We start from the raw sequence: 17,102 nt of genomic DNA on the forward strand, positions 1-17,102 counted from the left end.
AGACAGACAGAAGAGAACACAGCAGCACACACAGAAGCAGAGCACAAAGGAGGAGCTGTCCTGATCCAGTCCATATACAGTGGCTTGAGAGTTCTGAATGAAAGCGGTGAGAAAGAGAGAGAGAGAGAGAGAGAGAGAGAGAGAGAGAGAGAGAGAGAGAGCACTGCCTCAAGAGCGAACAACACACACAAACTGTACCCTTCCACATGCATGTGCGCTTGTATTTTTTACACCTAACCAAAGTGGTTTCTCTCCATGGAAATCTTTCCTAAAAGGCGAAAGATTTATATGATCTGAAGAGAAACCAGAGTATGGAGTGATAGCACAGCAGGTAGGGCATTTGCGGAAGACCTGGGTTTGATTCCTCCACTCCTCTTGGAGAGCCCGGCTAGCTACCGAGAGTATTTCACCTGCACGGTAGAGACTGGCAAGCTACCATGGCGTATTTGATATGCCAAAAACAGTAATAACAAGTCTCACAATAGAGATGTTACTGGTGCCTCCTCGAGCAAATCGATGAACAACAGGATGACAGTGATACTATGAACCAAAGCAGTGCGATCCACATTCTCTACATTTATGCTCCAAGCAATTGAGTTCCAGGGATGGAATCAGGCAGCAGTAGGAAGGGCTGGGAGCAGGTGACTGAGGTGGCCTCGGAGGAGCTAGTCCTCCTCCCTTTCCATCCTACTGAAATTGGACTTCTAAACTCTGTGTGCGTTGACTGCCTGCCAGTCTCTCTAATCAGAGAAAAGGCAATCAATAGTTCCAAAGGCTTTCGGCAGTAACATGCCTGCTACAAATGTCAGGCTACAACTGGCCCCACAAAGCTGAGACTATCCATCATTCTCATCCTAAAGCTTCCTCCAAAGCCATCCCTTCAGCATCTTGCCCACAGGATTCCATCACCAGCCCCATGCTACGAGGGTGTTGAACTCTTGTATAAATTAATACCCAGCCAAAGGTCACACAGCTCTTCCATAAGCTTGACTATCCCCTTTGGAATTACAACAGAAAAACATCAATGAGCTCCCAGCAGTGACAGCTAGAACAAGCCTCTCCCTCATCCAGGGGCCCAACAGCTGAATTTATTTAGAAAATAAAGTTGGATAAAGGCAAGGGTGGAGGAGTCTTAAATTTATTTTGCGTTTCAATTTTTAGACACAGCAGGATCTAATCAGCTTATGCGGGAAACAAAGACATCTGTCTGGTTCTACCTGAGGCCGCCCAGCTTGCCACACACAGGCCAGAGTGCTTTGGGCTAATGCATTAGGATGAAGCCGCATCAATCTGCCCACAGTCGCTAAACCCAGAGAATGGAGCCAGCACCACCCCACTGCCTCCTGTGTTTCCCCTGCCATGGATTTCCTGCCCCAAACCTCCGCCATGTGAAGGTGTCGCTCTTTCCAAACACTGATCACCAATGGCCTGCCTGCAGCTGTGCTTCCTCCAACGCCGAAGGAGCAGCTTCCAGAAAGAAGGGGTGCTTCAGTCCTGCCACCTTCTTTCTTCTGCTCTGGTGCCACATTCCCAGCCCTGTGGTCCCTGCTGGCCACCTCAGGCTTGGAAAGCGCAGTGAGTCGGTCTGCCAGGGAATTATTGCACACCTGCTCTGAGCCAGGCCCTTTGCTAGAAACTTGAGAGACAGAGCACTGGGGACACAGAAGTTCTGTGCACATGATGGGGAGAAGGCTCAGCTCGAGGACCTACCTACTAACCAAGTGAGCCCAGACAGAACAGCGTCGGGGCTGCTTATTTGCGTATTCCTTTCTTTGAGGAAGATAAGCAGGATGATGCAAGGGAGGTCACCGGGCGTGGGCACTTCAGTAGTCATGAAGGGTCACTCGGAGAATGTGACACTTGGGTCAAATGCTGGAGGCTGTGAAGAAGGCCGCTCCTAGTGAAGGCACCAGTTTACATGGCCCGGAAGCCATTCCCAGCCTTCAGGGTGGAAGCAGAAACATGATAAGGTTAAGGATGTAAGCCCGAGGCAGTTCTGCCTCAGCTACCTGAGGCCAGCATGAACATACGCCTTCTTCGGCTGGAAGGCCCATCTGGTTTTACTTAACAAGCCCCTGGCACTCCGTGATCATGGAAACAAATGACTGGATTAGCATGGACCCAGTGGGCAGACTGTGGAATGCCCACCCGGCACCAAGTAGGCAGACCGGCTGATTCAGCAGCAGCTTTGAATGTTCTATCACCTGCTCCTCCTCTGGAGCTCAGGGACATCTATCGTCACCTAGGGGAAGCAAGTCCCTTTTCCTCCCAACAATCTGGAGCAGACTGCTTCCCTGTGAGCACGGGTCTGGATTCCCTGGAGCCCAGTCATTGCGCTCCATTAACGTTGCCATGGTTACGCCAGACCTGGGTTACCTGGACTTTTGCTGTGCTGGATGCAGGAGCAGCCGCTGCTTTTCTCTTTCTGTTAGTTATTGGCAAAGTGGCAGAGAAGTTCAAAGGGGTTGGAAGGTAAGGTCAGATCCCAGAGTTCCCAGAGAACTGCAAGTAGGAAGAGCATACCACCGAACTCAGAAATAGTAAGGCTTCTTCAAAATCCTGTGAATCCAGACTCCGAAGAATTTTCTCCAGCACCTAGAACAGCACCTGAAACAAAATGAGTTCTCACTAAATGTAATTGCTTTGTTTTCTAGCTAGGGAAAAAAAAACACACACACATATAAAGTTCACCTTAGGTTCTATCCTCTTTATAAGTCACGGACTGCTGAGGTTATGTGGGAAACTATGCCCTTCGCACTGCAAACCAGCAGTCATAGAGAGAAATTTTTCAACAGGGGGTGGAATCTAAGCACATGAGGATAGGCAAGCCACCTCTAGGAAGTAGATGCCAAATCAGTAATTGATTTGCAAGGTATTTATTTGAGGAAATGTATAGAGGGAAAAAAGGGGAGAGAATAGCAGGAGAGGAGAGACTTCAAATTACCATGTAGGTAAAGCACCCACAGGGGAAAAAAAAGGGGGTGGAGGGAAAGGAAGCTTGGGGAGAAAGAACCTAAGGCTTCCAGACAATTCTAGAAATGCCTTGGTCAGAGGGAAACATAAGCAAAAGTTTTCATTAGAAGAACCCAAACTGAGCATAAATGGTTAAAAGGCCAATTCTACTGTCCCCTTGGCACTAAATCAAGGTGCTGAGTGTGACCCATTGGAGTGTTGTATGGACAAGAACATCATGAAGATGGATTTAATCTGGAAAGCTGGAACTTTCCAGAATCTATGATCCCCCAGGTAAAGAGACCAATGCAGGGCACCTATAAGATGACCTTAGGTGTAAGGGGTATTGGGTGGTAAGAGGGAAAGGACAAACACCCACAGAGCTGGAAGCTGGAACCAGTGAGACTGGAGGAAGTATGGAGATTGAATTCTGGCCACAGAGGCAAGGAGGCAATGTCTGTCACTGCTGGTTGCCTACTAAATATCTGCTTTGCCCCTCTTGCGTAGAGCTGCCTCAAGCTCCCTCAAGCTAGAACAAGCCACGTGACTCAGTGCTGTGCAGTGAGTGAAATGGAAGCATGGAATCTGCTGGATGCTCCTGAGAAGAAGAATCTTGCCCAGCCTAAACTTCTCCCTTCTCCTCCTTCCTACTTGGACCACAGACTTGAGGTATGCCAGGGAAATAGATGCTTGCTAACATAAGATGATAAGTAAGCTACATGGTAGAGGTGGTGGCAAGAAGAAGACTGTGGGGAATTGACAATACAATGGAACTTCCCCAGGGGGAACCCAACTCAATAACCCTTGTTCATGAGAAAAATTAACCTCCATGGGGATTAACTCATAGAACTCAAGTTAGCATCACCTGAGGCCAAACTCAAATAATCCTGAAAAATCTAGGGTAGATTCAAAGGGAGAACTACGCTGAAATGAATGATGGAACTCTTCTTTGTGTCTTTATACAATATAAGCCACAAAATCATTATTTGCTGATGCTGCTGATTAGTCTTGGGGGAAAGAATTGGTGGGGAAGTGCTTATAGCATGCAAAAGGCAAGAGAAGAGGTTTCCAAAGGAACCAAGACACCTGTACTAGAAATAAATGAAGGAATCCCAAAGTCTACCCTGAAGCCGTTGGAAATCTAATGAAGGAAACAAAGCAGAGAAATTCTACTGTGACTTAAACTTTAACCAATATGTTCAACCATCGATCACAGTCATTTCGCCCCCTTGCTTCACTTCCACACACCACCCATAGCAGATCCATCATTCTTCCCCCAACAGCCTGAAGGATAGGCAAGCCACCTCTAGAAAGTAGATGCCAAATCAGTAATTGCCTTCTGATTTGTATCTAGTAATTGTATCTAGAATGCCTTCTACATAACTCCTCCTACGCCCACTTGAGTTTGGCCCCTACAATGAGAGTATTGACCAGCCCTGAGGTCATCTACAAACTTATCAATTTTAAATACAAAAAAATGAAAAGTAAAATCTACTAATCTAATCACAGCAGACTTCCAGATAATTTTCCCCTATGGATTTTCAGGATATACTTGTCTTACCAGATACCAATGACCATGATCCAATTTATCGGACTGGTCTACCAGTGGGAACGCCTGCTTCCATCACTCAGAAGGACTAACCCAGAACAAATGCCCTAAAAACATTTGCAGTGTGGTGGGAGAGAGATTTCCAAGCCACACATCAACCGTCAGCATGTCAATCTCAGAATGGCAGCAGAGACATTGATTTATTCCCACTGATCTACAGGTCAGGCTTTGGAAATTCTGATTTCCTCTGTATTCCATAAAGTTACATCTCACAGTCCAGAAAATTAATGAAGGATTCCAAAGTAAATATAAACATCTGATCTTTAAAATGCGAAACCAACTTCCTTATCCTCCCTTCTCTCTCATGCCCAGGAAAGTTTGTACTAAATTATTCTCCTCATGTAAATGCATTTCACATTCTTTTCTAATAGCCTTAACTGAAAATTGTTCCCTGTGGACTTTCTCACTGTTTTCTTCAATCTGGAGAAAATACATTTGATTAATAATCATGTAATTACATTTCCAATTCAGGGACCATTCTCCTGTGCTGCAGTAAGCTCAGAGCTTTATAGATAAAGTCCATCAATAACTATGACAGCAGAATCACTGGTGATAGAGTCATGGCAGACTGGGGACAGGGGTTGAACTTAACAGTGACCATAGCACAGTGGTTGGGCGTTAGCATTTCACAAGGCGGACCCGTGTTCGATTCCTCTGCCCCTCTCAGAGAGCCTGGCAAGCTACCAAGAGTATCAAGCCCGCGCGGCAGGGCCTGGCAAGCTACCCGTGCGTATTGGATATGCCAGAAACAGTAACAATACGTCTCTCAATGAGAGACGTTAATGGTGCCCGCTCGAACAAATCAATGAGCAACGGGATGACACGTGACATGACATGTCAGTAAATGGTTGGAGTTCAACCTTTTACAGAATTTTTAATTAATTAAATTTGGTTTTGTTGTAGTTTAAGTAACATGGTTACAGTAATGATAACTTTCCTCTTTCATGGGTTTTGTAGTTTAAGATTTCTACACCTTTACCAGCACCAAAGTGCCCAGGCTCTATCTTCACCCCAGCCCTTATGTCACATCTAGTCTCTCTCTCTCCTCTCTCTCTTTTTCTCTCTCTCTCTCTTCCTCCCCCACCCCACCCTTCCATTACTACTTATAAATTTCCATTTCGTACTTAAGAGCCAAGGTACAGAACTCTTTTTAAAAGAGCAAACATCCCTCTATTACACAAAATAAATGGAATTAGAGAGACTGAGGTAAACAAAAGTTGGTCCCTCAGGAAAGATGCCTAGGAGATGATACTGAACAGACAGCCACTATATTCTACTCCTCTACCCCACCCTTTGCTGCCAACCCCAGACTGCTCAATATGCACAGAAATACTCACTCTCAAACTGTGAATTCTCAGCTCCTTTGCTCAGGAACTGACTTTCTAGTAATTTACCTACCAACTGCCCATTGTTTGCTTATCTCCATGACAACCTCAACCTGTGTTTATCACCTGTGCTGTCATATAACGTGACACCCTGCAACTCAACTGAGACATACAAAAGTCTCATGATTCTCTATGATTCTCCCCTGATTCTTCATATCGCTATGAAGATATTATAACTATTATCAAAGTCCATAATCAGTTGCCTTTAAGTAAGGACAGTAGATACAAGGGCCAGGGGGGTTGCCCCATAGCTGGAAGACTGCTTCATGAGCGGAGGGGAGAAGGCAGATGGAATAGAGAAGGGATCACTAAGAAAATGATGGCTGGAGGAACCAGTTGGGATGGGAGATACATGCCAAAAGTAGATAATGGACCAATCATGATGACCTCTCAGTGTCTGTGTTGCAAGCTATAATGTCCAAAAGTAGAGAGAGAGTATGGGGAATATTGTCTGCCTTAGAGGCAGGGGGATGGTGGAAAAGGTGGGGGATACCCAGGATATTGGTGGTGGAGAATGTGCACTGGTAGAGGGATGGGTGTTTGATCATTGTGAGATTGTAACCCAAACATGAAAGCTTGTAACTATCTCACAGTGATTCAATAAAATTTAAAAACAATTTTAAAAAGTAAACCAGATTACTCTAAATCATCTGAGCAGATCTCAATCATTCAGGTTAAGCAGACAAAATTTCAGCTGTATCCAGAAGTTTAAGCCTAAACCTGAAAGTTCCAGCCTCCTCCCCTCCTCCACTGCCTGCCTGCCCCCTGAATTTCAAATACACTGAGCAGCCCCCAATAAGGTGTGAGTCACTTCCGTGCAACTTCCTTTAATGCCTGTTTATTTGGTTGTACTCTGACAGGTATAAGATAGCTATAATTGGACTGTTGTCTTTTTTTTTTTTTTTGCTTTTTGAATCACACCCGGCATTGTACAGGGGTTACTCCTGGCTCATGCACTCAGGAATTACTCCTGGCGGTGCTCAGGGATCATATGGGATGCTGTGAATCAAACCTGGGTCGGCCGCATGCAAGGCAAATGCCCAACCTGCTGTGCTATTGCTCCAGCCCATTGCTCCAGACTATTTTTTTATAGTGAATGGATTCACCTTTGCTAAAGCCAACTTATTTTGTACACGAAGTTTATAACCCTCCCATAAGTAGCAAATGCATGCCACCTGCCATCATGAACCAAAAGCACAAAGATCAGTACAATCATATGAGAAGCAATGCCCTGACCTCCAACCAGGTGGAATTACTTGCCAAAACTTCCAAGCCTGAGGCTGCTGGTATACTGGTGTAAGGAAACAAAAGAGTGTTGATTTGGTGCTGGGATGTGTCTACATCAACAACAAAGTCTCAAGGACTGATAGAGAAGTGAAACTCCCTATGAGAAGGTGAGCATGATTACTAGTCAATCTGGTTTCTATACTACCAGTCTAGAGGCCAAAGTAGAGGGAGAACATTTGCCCAGTGACACTAGAAAAATCACTCTTAGTCAATTACCTTTGTTACTAGCTTCTCCCACATCTGCAAGGTGGACTAGTTTGATTTTCTGGAGACAAACTAGGGTGTACTTTGGGTCTTTGAGGGTGCTGAGGAGTATCACCCACCCATCCAGAGAACGTGGACACAGAGTGGGAGGGAATTATAGTGCTCCTTGTCCCTCTACCAAGAGTCCTTTTTAACCCAAAGAAGGCAAAACATCTGCCATAATTCTATCATTGGATCGATGCCACAGATAGAAACTAAGGGTCAAAGAGTAGAGATCATTTGCCTCAAGATCTTGCCCCTGAGATCTACCAGAGCTAGGATTCGAACTCTCATCCCATCTTCTTTCCACAATTTAGCCTCCATTTGTTTAATCTAAATACAATCCTGCCTCAGGAGTACCAGTTTTGCCTTTCAGCTGGCGTGGGCCCTATGATTTTTTTGTGAACAGCTGGAGTCAAACAAGAAGCAACTCGGAGACACAGGTTGGGTGTTGCAAGAGTTCTGTGGGTGCTGGGAATGTGACTCCTGTGCACGGTAGCCCATGGGAAAATCTCTATGACAGCTGGTGCAGGAAAAGCTTCTTTGGAACAAGCTCCCAGCAGGGCCTTCTCCTCCAGAGCAATTCATGGGACCCGGGGCCTCTCTCCTCTGTAGAGAAACTCGACAATTCTAAAAGCTTTGAGGTACTACCTCCTTCTGATGATGGTGAGGAATGGTATCACTGTAGCTTCCATGGCTTCCATCATCAAGGGAGGAGCCCAGACCTGCCAACTTAATTTGTTCCTAGGAACCTTTATTTCATGCCCTGTTGTTAGGGGACGAAACGTTAGGCAACACGGGACAGGATGGTTTACTCTCCTGTTTTTATGATCAATATTAACTTCCTTTGGTTAAACCATGACCAACAGCTCTAGGCACTGAGTACTCACCATGCAGGAAATCCTTCCATGTCCTCCTAGGATAGTCTTCCATAATGCTCCAGGGGATGTGGTATCTAAAAGTGCCAGGCAGAAACTTCCAGTTTCATGAAAGAAACTTTGATATGGGATGGACACAGCATTAAAAATAGGAAGTACATGTAGAAGTATACAACACGTGTACCCGAGGCAGGACTGTATTTAGATTAAACAAAAGGAGACTAAATGATGGAAAGATGGAATGAGAGTTCAAATTCTAACCCTGGTACATTCCTGTGGTAAGATTTTGGGGCAAATGATCTAAATTCTCTGACCCTTAGTTTCTATCTGTAGAACAGATCCAAATTGTAGTAGATGCCTATTTTGTCTTGTTTGGGTTAAAGAAGGCTCTGGTTTGTGGGAGAAGGGGCACAACCATCCACTCCCATTCTGTGTCCATGTGCTATGGATGGGTGGGTGCTACTCCTCTAATACCCTAGTCTGGGTCTAGCCAATCAAACTAGTACATATTGCAGATGCAGGGAGGAGCTTGTGGCAAAAAAGAGTTGACGAAGAATGATTTTTCAAATGTCACTGAGCAAATGTGTTCCCTCTACTTGGGTTCTTAGAGTGGCAGTATATACGCTAGATTGACTAGTGAATATGTTCACCACCTTGTGTGGAATTTTTTCTAGGGATAAAGTCAAGTAGCATGGGTATAGTTTCAATTGCAACACTTTAGCACCTAGATCCAGCCAGACCTGAAGTTCTAGAAGTTTATGCTAAAGACTTTTTTTTTCCTATCTCACAGTGCAATACAAGCAGCATGGTTATGTATGAGAACTATTTGGTGAGCATCATTTGCTTCCCAACCAAGATGTCAAGTCACACAAGGTGATAGGCAGGTCCAGTGAGAATGCCATAAAATTAATGACCCCAACATAATGCACTCAACAGACATTAGCTGTCATTGAAGGGATCTAACAAAAATAATGCATCTAGATTTTTTTTCCTCTAGCCATTCATATAGGATTAATGCTTATTTAATACATGATTATTGTTACTCCTCCAGAGTAGTTGCCCTGAGCCACAAGTCACTCATCCAGCAGCGCGGCCAGGCAACAGGCTGCTCTGAGCATGCTGCTGAAGTCCCACATTAGGCTCTGGAGACGAGAAGTTAATAAACCAAAAAAATCTATTTTTTCCTAAGTGGCAAAGCTCATTATAGTCACCACTCATCTCTGTGTGGTTTAGTGGAGCTATTCAAATGGGTAAATCATTTGTTCCTTGTTAAGTCAGGAGAAGCACTGTAAAGTCATCATTGGGCTGCTAAAGAAGCCAAACTCGGAGGGGAGGGAGGTCAAGAAAGAATTCATCTGGTTCTAAGATCCATATTTAGATGCTGCCAAGAGTTATGCATGACACACAACCCCCATACATCTTGATGACAGGAAAGATTTAATAATTACTTTTCTTAAAGGTTGATGTACTTAACCATTCTTCCAAAAAATACCAGTGAAGGGGATTAGGGGAGGGGGAACAGATGGAAAATGACAAGACACATCAATTTCCCACATCATTTCACAACACCAGCATCAGAAGGAAAAGTCAGTTGGCAAATGATCACACTGCCATCTTTGGATCTAGCTAACCTCGGCAGATTTTCACTTGTACCTGCTAAAGACATGCCTTGGCCTCTAAAAAAGATTCAAATCCTAATAAAATCTGATAGAAAAAAAACTTACAGCATGGGTTCTAAATAAATCCCTTATAAATGATCTCGATGGCTTCTGAATTTCTCCAAGGTCTGTGCCATGAGCAAGTAATGGCATTGGTTTCATCTTGTTGGGGTAAGGAGATAAGAAATTAACACTAATTCAGTGGCAGCCATATAAATTCTCTTGTCTAATTCTTCCTTCCATCCCATAAGAGTAGCCCCATTTTGCTGCCCTAGGAGGGGAAAGGTTTTTCTCTCTCGGCCTTTCCTTTCGGTGGTGGTGTGGTGACCGCCATCTTTTAGAACCCACTAAACAGAGGTACAAGCTTGCAGTGATGCAACTTCTGGCAGAAATTTCTCTGGACTTAATTGATAAATACCAGAAATCCAAAACCTCAGATGCTCTTCATTCTCAGCAATGGAAAACATATTATCAAATGATGCCTTTTCGGCAAGTCTGATTGTTGGGGGGAAATTCCAAATAATAATAGCGTGTTTTCTGCTGAAATATTGAATGCAATCAAAGTAAAGAGAGATTAAAGTGAAAATCATCAGCCACACAGGCTGGGGGTGGGGTGGGATGAGAGGTATACTGGGGTTCTTGGTGGAGGAACATGTCCACCAGTGAAGGAATGGGTATTTGATCATTGTATGACTGAGACTTAAACCTGAAAGCTTTGTAACTTTTCTCATGATGATTCAATAAAAAAAAAAATTTGAAGAGTAGCCCCATTGTACAGATCTGAATTTAATAATGGAGGATAAAGAGCATTTACATAAGGTCACATGAAATAATTTACATATAGTGACATTAGAAATGACAAGGTCTTCAGGTCTCTGCTTTTTAATTCTCTCATCTGAAAAAGGAAGTTGTTGGCCCAATTTTTTCCAATCCTTTGATTCTATAATTTGAACTCTTGATTCCAAAAGATAGAGATTTTTTTCCATTCATGCCACTTGTAAAACTTGATTTTCAACGTACACACAATTCTCTTTTCTGACTTATTTTCCTATGCCTAGTTTTTGTTGAAAATAGAAAGTGAGGCACAACACATCGTAGGACAATCCCTACCCATTTTCCATAAAATCATGGAGGTAAATATACACATATATATGTACATACATATATATATATATGCCTCTTAGAGAACCTGGCAAGCTAAGGAGAATATCCCACCCACATAACAGAGCCTGGCAAGCTCCCTGTGGTGTATTTGATATTCCAAAAACAGTAACAATAACAGGTCTCATTCCCCTGACCCTGAAAGAAGCCTCCAACCACTGGGAAAGATGAGTAAGGAGAGGCTGCTAAAAATCTCAGGGCTGGGACAAATGGAGACATTACTGGTGCCCGCTTGAGTAAACCAATAAACAACGGGATGACAGTGACACAGTGATACAGAAAGGACAAGGATAATCTGTCAAACTTCAAAATTTACATGCACAATATCATTTCCCACACTATGAAATTTTTTGTTTTTCTCTCCCTCTCTCAACTTCTCTATCTCTCCTAGATTTCCTCTCAATAGGAATTGGGCATTCATGATAATATAGAACAGGTATGTCTTGTCAAAGTTATTCGAGGAAGGACACATAAGGAAGAAGGAAAGTTGGTTTAGCCAGATCATTGGCACTCAGGAGTCTCTCAAAACCTGGATAGATGTAATGACAACTAAAATGATCTTCCCCTACTTATGAAGGACTTACATTTCAATAATATATTGTTAAGTAAAAATACATTAATAACTAATGTACCAAACATCATAACTTACTCGAGCCAGTAACGTATCCAGAACACTTATGTTAGTTCAGAGCTTTATGTTAGTCCAAAACACTTATATTACTCCACAATTGGGTAAAATCACCTAATACAAAGTCCATTTTGTAATCAAGCATGGAATGTCTCTCATTTATTAATATTTCACTAAAAGCAAAAAATAGCCACTGGAATCTGGACCATTTGTTCTCTAGGCGGCATGGATAATTAAGATCTCCCTGCTCCTGTGCATACTGAAAGTAGACTATAGCCCAAACCTGATGGCCACTTACTACCTGTATTGCAAACCATAACACCCAAAAGGAGAGAGAGGGGAGCGGGGGGAGAGAGAGAGAGAGAGAGAGAGAGAGAGAGAGAGAGAGAGAGAGAGAAAGGGAATGTGCCTGCCACAGAGGGGAGAGTGGGAGGGGGTTGGCGGGAGGGTTACTAGAATATTGGTGTGGAGAATGGGCACTGGTGGAGGAATGGGTACTTGATCATTGTATGACTGAAACATAATCACGAAAGTTTATAAGTCTGTAACTATCTCACGGTGGTTCATTAAAAAAAAAATTTAAGGTTTAAAATAACAACAAAAAAATAGATCTCCCTGCTTCTGCCCAGTATCATGAGAGAATCGTGTTGTCTATTATGAGCCTTGAGAAAAACCTCAAAATTTCAAATATGAAGGATTCTGTTGAATGCATGTCAGTTTTAATTTCACTATGAAGTTGAAAACTAGTAATTTAGGGACTGTTTGGATTGGAATAAATTTGGAGTTCATGAAGTATGTATTCACATTGGGACTTCCCAATCAAATAAAATCTAAGAAGACTTTAAAATCTGAGATGATTTTTTTCAGTTAGCAAGCCCTAATGTATAAGTACACACACACACACAAGGATTGAAGCTGTTTTTAATCACTACCAGCATTTTCTAATCACGTGCTGATCGCACTCTGCCTGGCATATTTCTAATCATTCCTTTGCACTAACTTCAATATCTCCATAGCAATGTTCTGACAACTACTGCGATCTCCATTTTATGGATGAGTACTTGGACCTGAAGAGGGGAAGCTACATGGCCAGGAAAAGCCATCTGATAATGGATGCACAGCAAAGCACTTGGCTCCAGAAACCATATACTAGCCCACCGTATTAGTCCTCAGTGGGTCCGTGAACTACGCTCATCTAAGATATCAGAAACAACTGATAATTGAAAAAAACAAGACATATGACAAAGGGACAAAGTGGAGCTGCCCAGGCTTCCTCCAAACAGAGTAAATAGGCCAGTCTCATGATGGGCAAGGAACTTCGCACCCAGCCACTGGCCAGCCCAGGCCCTTAAAATGAACCTGGCAATGGAGGGTAAAATAACAGAGTCACTCAGATTTAAAAAATAAAAAAACGCTAGACCTAGGGCAGCCCAGAGCACCATGATGTCCTCTGATCCTTTGGTATGGGTCAGTAGAGAAGACGAGCAGGAAGAGTGGGCCTAAGGGCTTTCCCTGAGATGAGCAAACAGGAACTGAGATAACAGATGCCTACAGACGCAAAAAGGAGAGTTGCCATAGTCACAAGTCCTTTGAGGAGGACTGGCATTAACATAAAACCCATGAGGTAGAGCCAAAGAAATTCTCATATGTCTCAGACATCAAGGCCCTAGACTCAGGTGATCCACGTATCATGGAATTCTAGTGATCTCTATCAGAAAAAAATACAATAAAGCATCAGACAAGTGTGTGTACACACATATAACTTTTGTATGTGTATGTGTAATCATATTTCTTTTAAGATATCAATGAAATTACATTTTCTTCTCTCCTGAGATACTAAGACACTTGCAAAAGATGAAGGGAAACTCTTAGTCCTGGTTTATTTGAAACTCTTAGTCCTCAGTTTATTTGAATAAAGAACTTTGTGGAAGAATCCTTTAAGAAAAAAAACACTTGCAACTTCAATAAGTGGTGCTGGGCAGCTGCATGAACGAAAGAAAAAAAGAAAGAAAGAAAGAAAGAAAGAAAGAAAGAAAGAAAGAAAGAAAGAAAGAAAGAAAGAAAGAAAGAAAGAAAGAAAGGAAGGAAGGAAGGAAGGAAGCAGGCTTCTTTTTAACATCAAAGATATAAAAAGCACTAGTAGAACTTTACAAGAAAAAAAATCCAACCCCATCACAAAAATGGGGAGAACAAATGAACAGAAACTTCCTCAAAGAAGAAATACAAATTGCCAAAAGGCACATGAAAAAATGCTTTATGCTCTATATTATTAACCATCAAGAAGATGCAAGTCAAAACAACAATGAGATATCATCTCATGCTATAGACTGGCACACAACAACAAAAAAGAAGAACAACCAGTGATGGCATGGATGTGGGTAGAAAGGAACTCTCATTTGCTGTTAATGGGAATGACAACTGATCCAGTCTTTCTGGAAAACAATATGTTAAAAAAAAATCCTTACTTCAAAATCTTGAAATTGAGCTTCCATACAACCAGAAATACCACTCCTGGGAATATACCATAGGAGCCCAAAATCACACAGCTGAAAAGCTATCTGCATATCTATGTTCATCGCAGTTCTATTTACAATAGCCAGAATCTGGAAACAATCTGAGTGCTCTAGAATAGATGACTTGATAAAGAAACTATAATACAGCTACACAATGGAATGCTATGCAGATGTTAGGAAAAATGAACTCATGAAATTTGCTTATAAATTGACGGACATAGAGAATATCATACTGAGTAAAATTAGAGGGACAGACATAGAATATTGCACTCATTTCAGTATATAAAAATAACAGTATTTGTAATGTTATTATTTATTTATTTATTTTTAGACTAATATCCAAGGACAGTAGAAAGAAAGGCCAGGAAAACTGCTCCATGTTTGGAAACTTGACACAGTGAGGGTCAGAGAGGGCAGTTAAGACAGCGAAGGGACCCCTGTGACAATGATAGTTGGAAATGATCACTCTGGACAAGAAGTGAGTGCTGAAAGGAGGTAAAGTGGTAACCTTTCAGTATCTGTGTTGCAAACCACAGTGGTGCCCAAAAGTGAGAGAGAGACAAGGCAGGGAGAGGGGGGGTGGGGGAGAATTTGCTATAGAGACAGGCTGGGGGGCTAGCGGGGACAAACTGGAGACATTGGTGGTGGGAAATGTACACTGGTGAAGGGACAGGTGTTAGAACATTTCATGACTGAAACCCAATCATGAACAACTTTGTAACTTTGTATCTCATGGTGATTCAGTTTTTTAAAAAAGTTAATTTCTAAAAAATCTCAATCAAAAAGAAAAAAAATGAACCATTTGCAACAAACCAGTGGGACTCATTCAATGCAGCTTGTCTATTTTTAAGATCCTGAAGTATGGGTGCATACATCCATGCACATGCAAACACACAAACACACACATCATTTCTATGGTTCTGTTCTTTGATACCATATGTGTTTCCTTCAGTCATTGGGATACCTACTTATTAATCCCTCTCGGGGGACCCACTCACCTGTTTATTTCCCTCAAATCCCAGTGGCCAGCAAATAGCTATAAATCCTGCAAACTGTTATTCTACAGATGAAACTTGCTATCTGTTCTCTCATCAGCCTACCCTCTGTTCAACTCTGAGAGTCACAATCTCCAATTCTGGAATGATCTATGGAGAGGGAGTGAGCTGAAAACCAAAGGAAGTCAGAGAATCAATGCCAAACTGGACTATGGAGGTCTCTTGTCCCATCATTTATTCTGCAAATGTTAATTGAGCTCTTCAGAACGCCAAGCAATTTTAAAACCCTGGTGGAAGGTCAAGCAATGAGATAAGCTTATTTCCTTAGTTGTCAATCTCTTCTCCTTTCATACAGCTCTAAATCATTAGACATTTCATTTGCTTATTGACTCAAAATCTTCCTTGCATAACTTGCTTTTTATTTGAATATTAGTTTAAACTGCACTATAATTAGAGCATAAGGATTTAAATATAAAAACAAACCTAAAAGGTAGAGGGAAAATTAATATGTGAGGAAATATATACTCATTGGAAGGAGAGATTTTTCTAGATATGACACCAACAGAAAAGTACAGGTAGGGCACTTGACTTGCATACACTCAACCTGGGTTCAATCTCTGATACCCCATATGGTGCCCTGAGCCTGCCAAGAGTGATCAATGAGCACAGAGCCAAGAGTAAGATGGGAGCACAGTCAGCTGTGCCTCCCCCTTGCCCCCAAGAAAGGAAAGCATACATAAAAATTCTGATAAGGGCCAGGGAGCTAGTACTGGGGTATTATCACTGCTTTGCATACTTCAGTCCCTCCAGCTCTGGCATTGCATAGCCCTCCATGCCAAGCATTGTCCTGTGTAGCACTGAGTCCATTGAGCACTTCTGAGGTAGCTCAGTGGTCCCCAAGACCACAGGACCTGAGTAACTCCACACCATAAGCATTGACTCTTACCACCCAATTTGCCAAGTATTGCCAGATTAACCCCTGGGCCCTCTGAGCACTTTCTTGAAGGCAAAAAAAGACCCCACAATTTTGAAGATGGACTTATCAATATAAAAATATAAAGTATACATACACTAAACCGCTGGAGCGATAGCACAGCAGTTGGGCGTTTGCCTTTCACGCGGCCGACCCAAGTTCAATTCCTCCGCCCCTCTTGGAGAGCCCGGCAAGCTACCGAGAGTATCAAGCTCACATGGCAGAGCCTGGCAAACTACCTGTGCATATTGGATATGCCAAAAACAGTAACAATAAGTCTCTCAATGAGAGACGTTACTGGTGCCCGCTCAAACAAATCGATGAGCAATGGGATGACAGTGACATACACTAAATCAAAAGCAAGAAACAAACTGAAAAGAAACATTTGCAATATTGGTGGCACACGATAAGTATTATATGCCTGAAACAACTGTATTATGAACAACATTGTAAATCACAGTGCTATAATAAAAATAAAATCAGCATCAAAATCTTTTAATGTCAATGGACTGAGAGTTATACAGAGATTAAAGCATTTACCTTGCACCAGCTGACCCTAGTACAATCCTTGGCACCGTCAGGCGTATTCACTGCATACAGAGCTAGGAGTAGGCCCTGAGAACCACAAATATGACCTAAAATTTTTTTAAATATTTTAAAGTACATTTAAAAAAATTATTAGCAGAAAACATGGACTATACATCATTTATAAGAAAAGATCAAAATGTCAAATATAAAAGAAAAATATTCATCTCACCAGTAATCCAAAACATACATATTAAAGTGAGATAGCATATCTCACATATCAATCTGGCAAATT

At 42.3% G+C, this 17,102-nt stretch overlaps 1 non-coding gene across 1 annotated transcript; it reads right to left on the minus strand.

Moving 5' to 3' along the window:
• Positions 1–202: 202 nt before the first annotated feature.
• LOC129399538 (U5 spliceosomal RNA) lies at positions 203–313 on the minus strand. The gene has a single exon (XR_008627160.1). It is a non-coding gene; the product is annotated as a U5 spliceosomal RNA (small nuclear RNA).
• Positions 314–17,102: the final 16,789 nt, after the last annotated feature.

This window comes from Sorex araneus, chromosome 11 (genome assembly GCF_027595985.1).
Source record: "Sorex araneus isolate mSorAra2 chromosome 11, mSorAra2.pri, whole genome shotgun sequence".
NCBI classification, from domain to species: domain Eukaryota; kingdom Metazoa; phylum Chordata; class Mammalia; order Eulipotyphla; family Soricidae; genus Sorex; species Sorex araneus.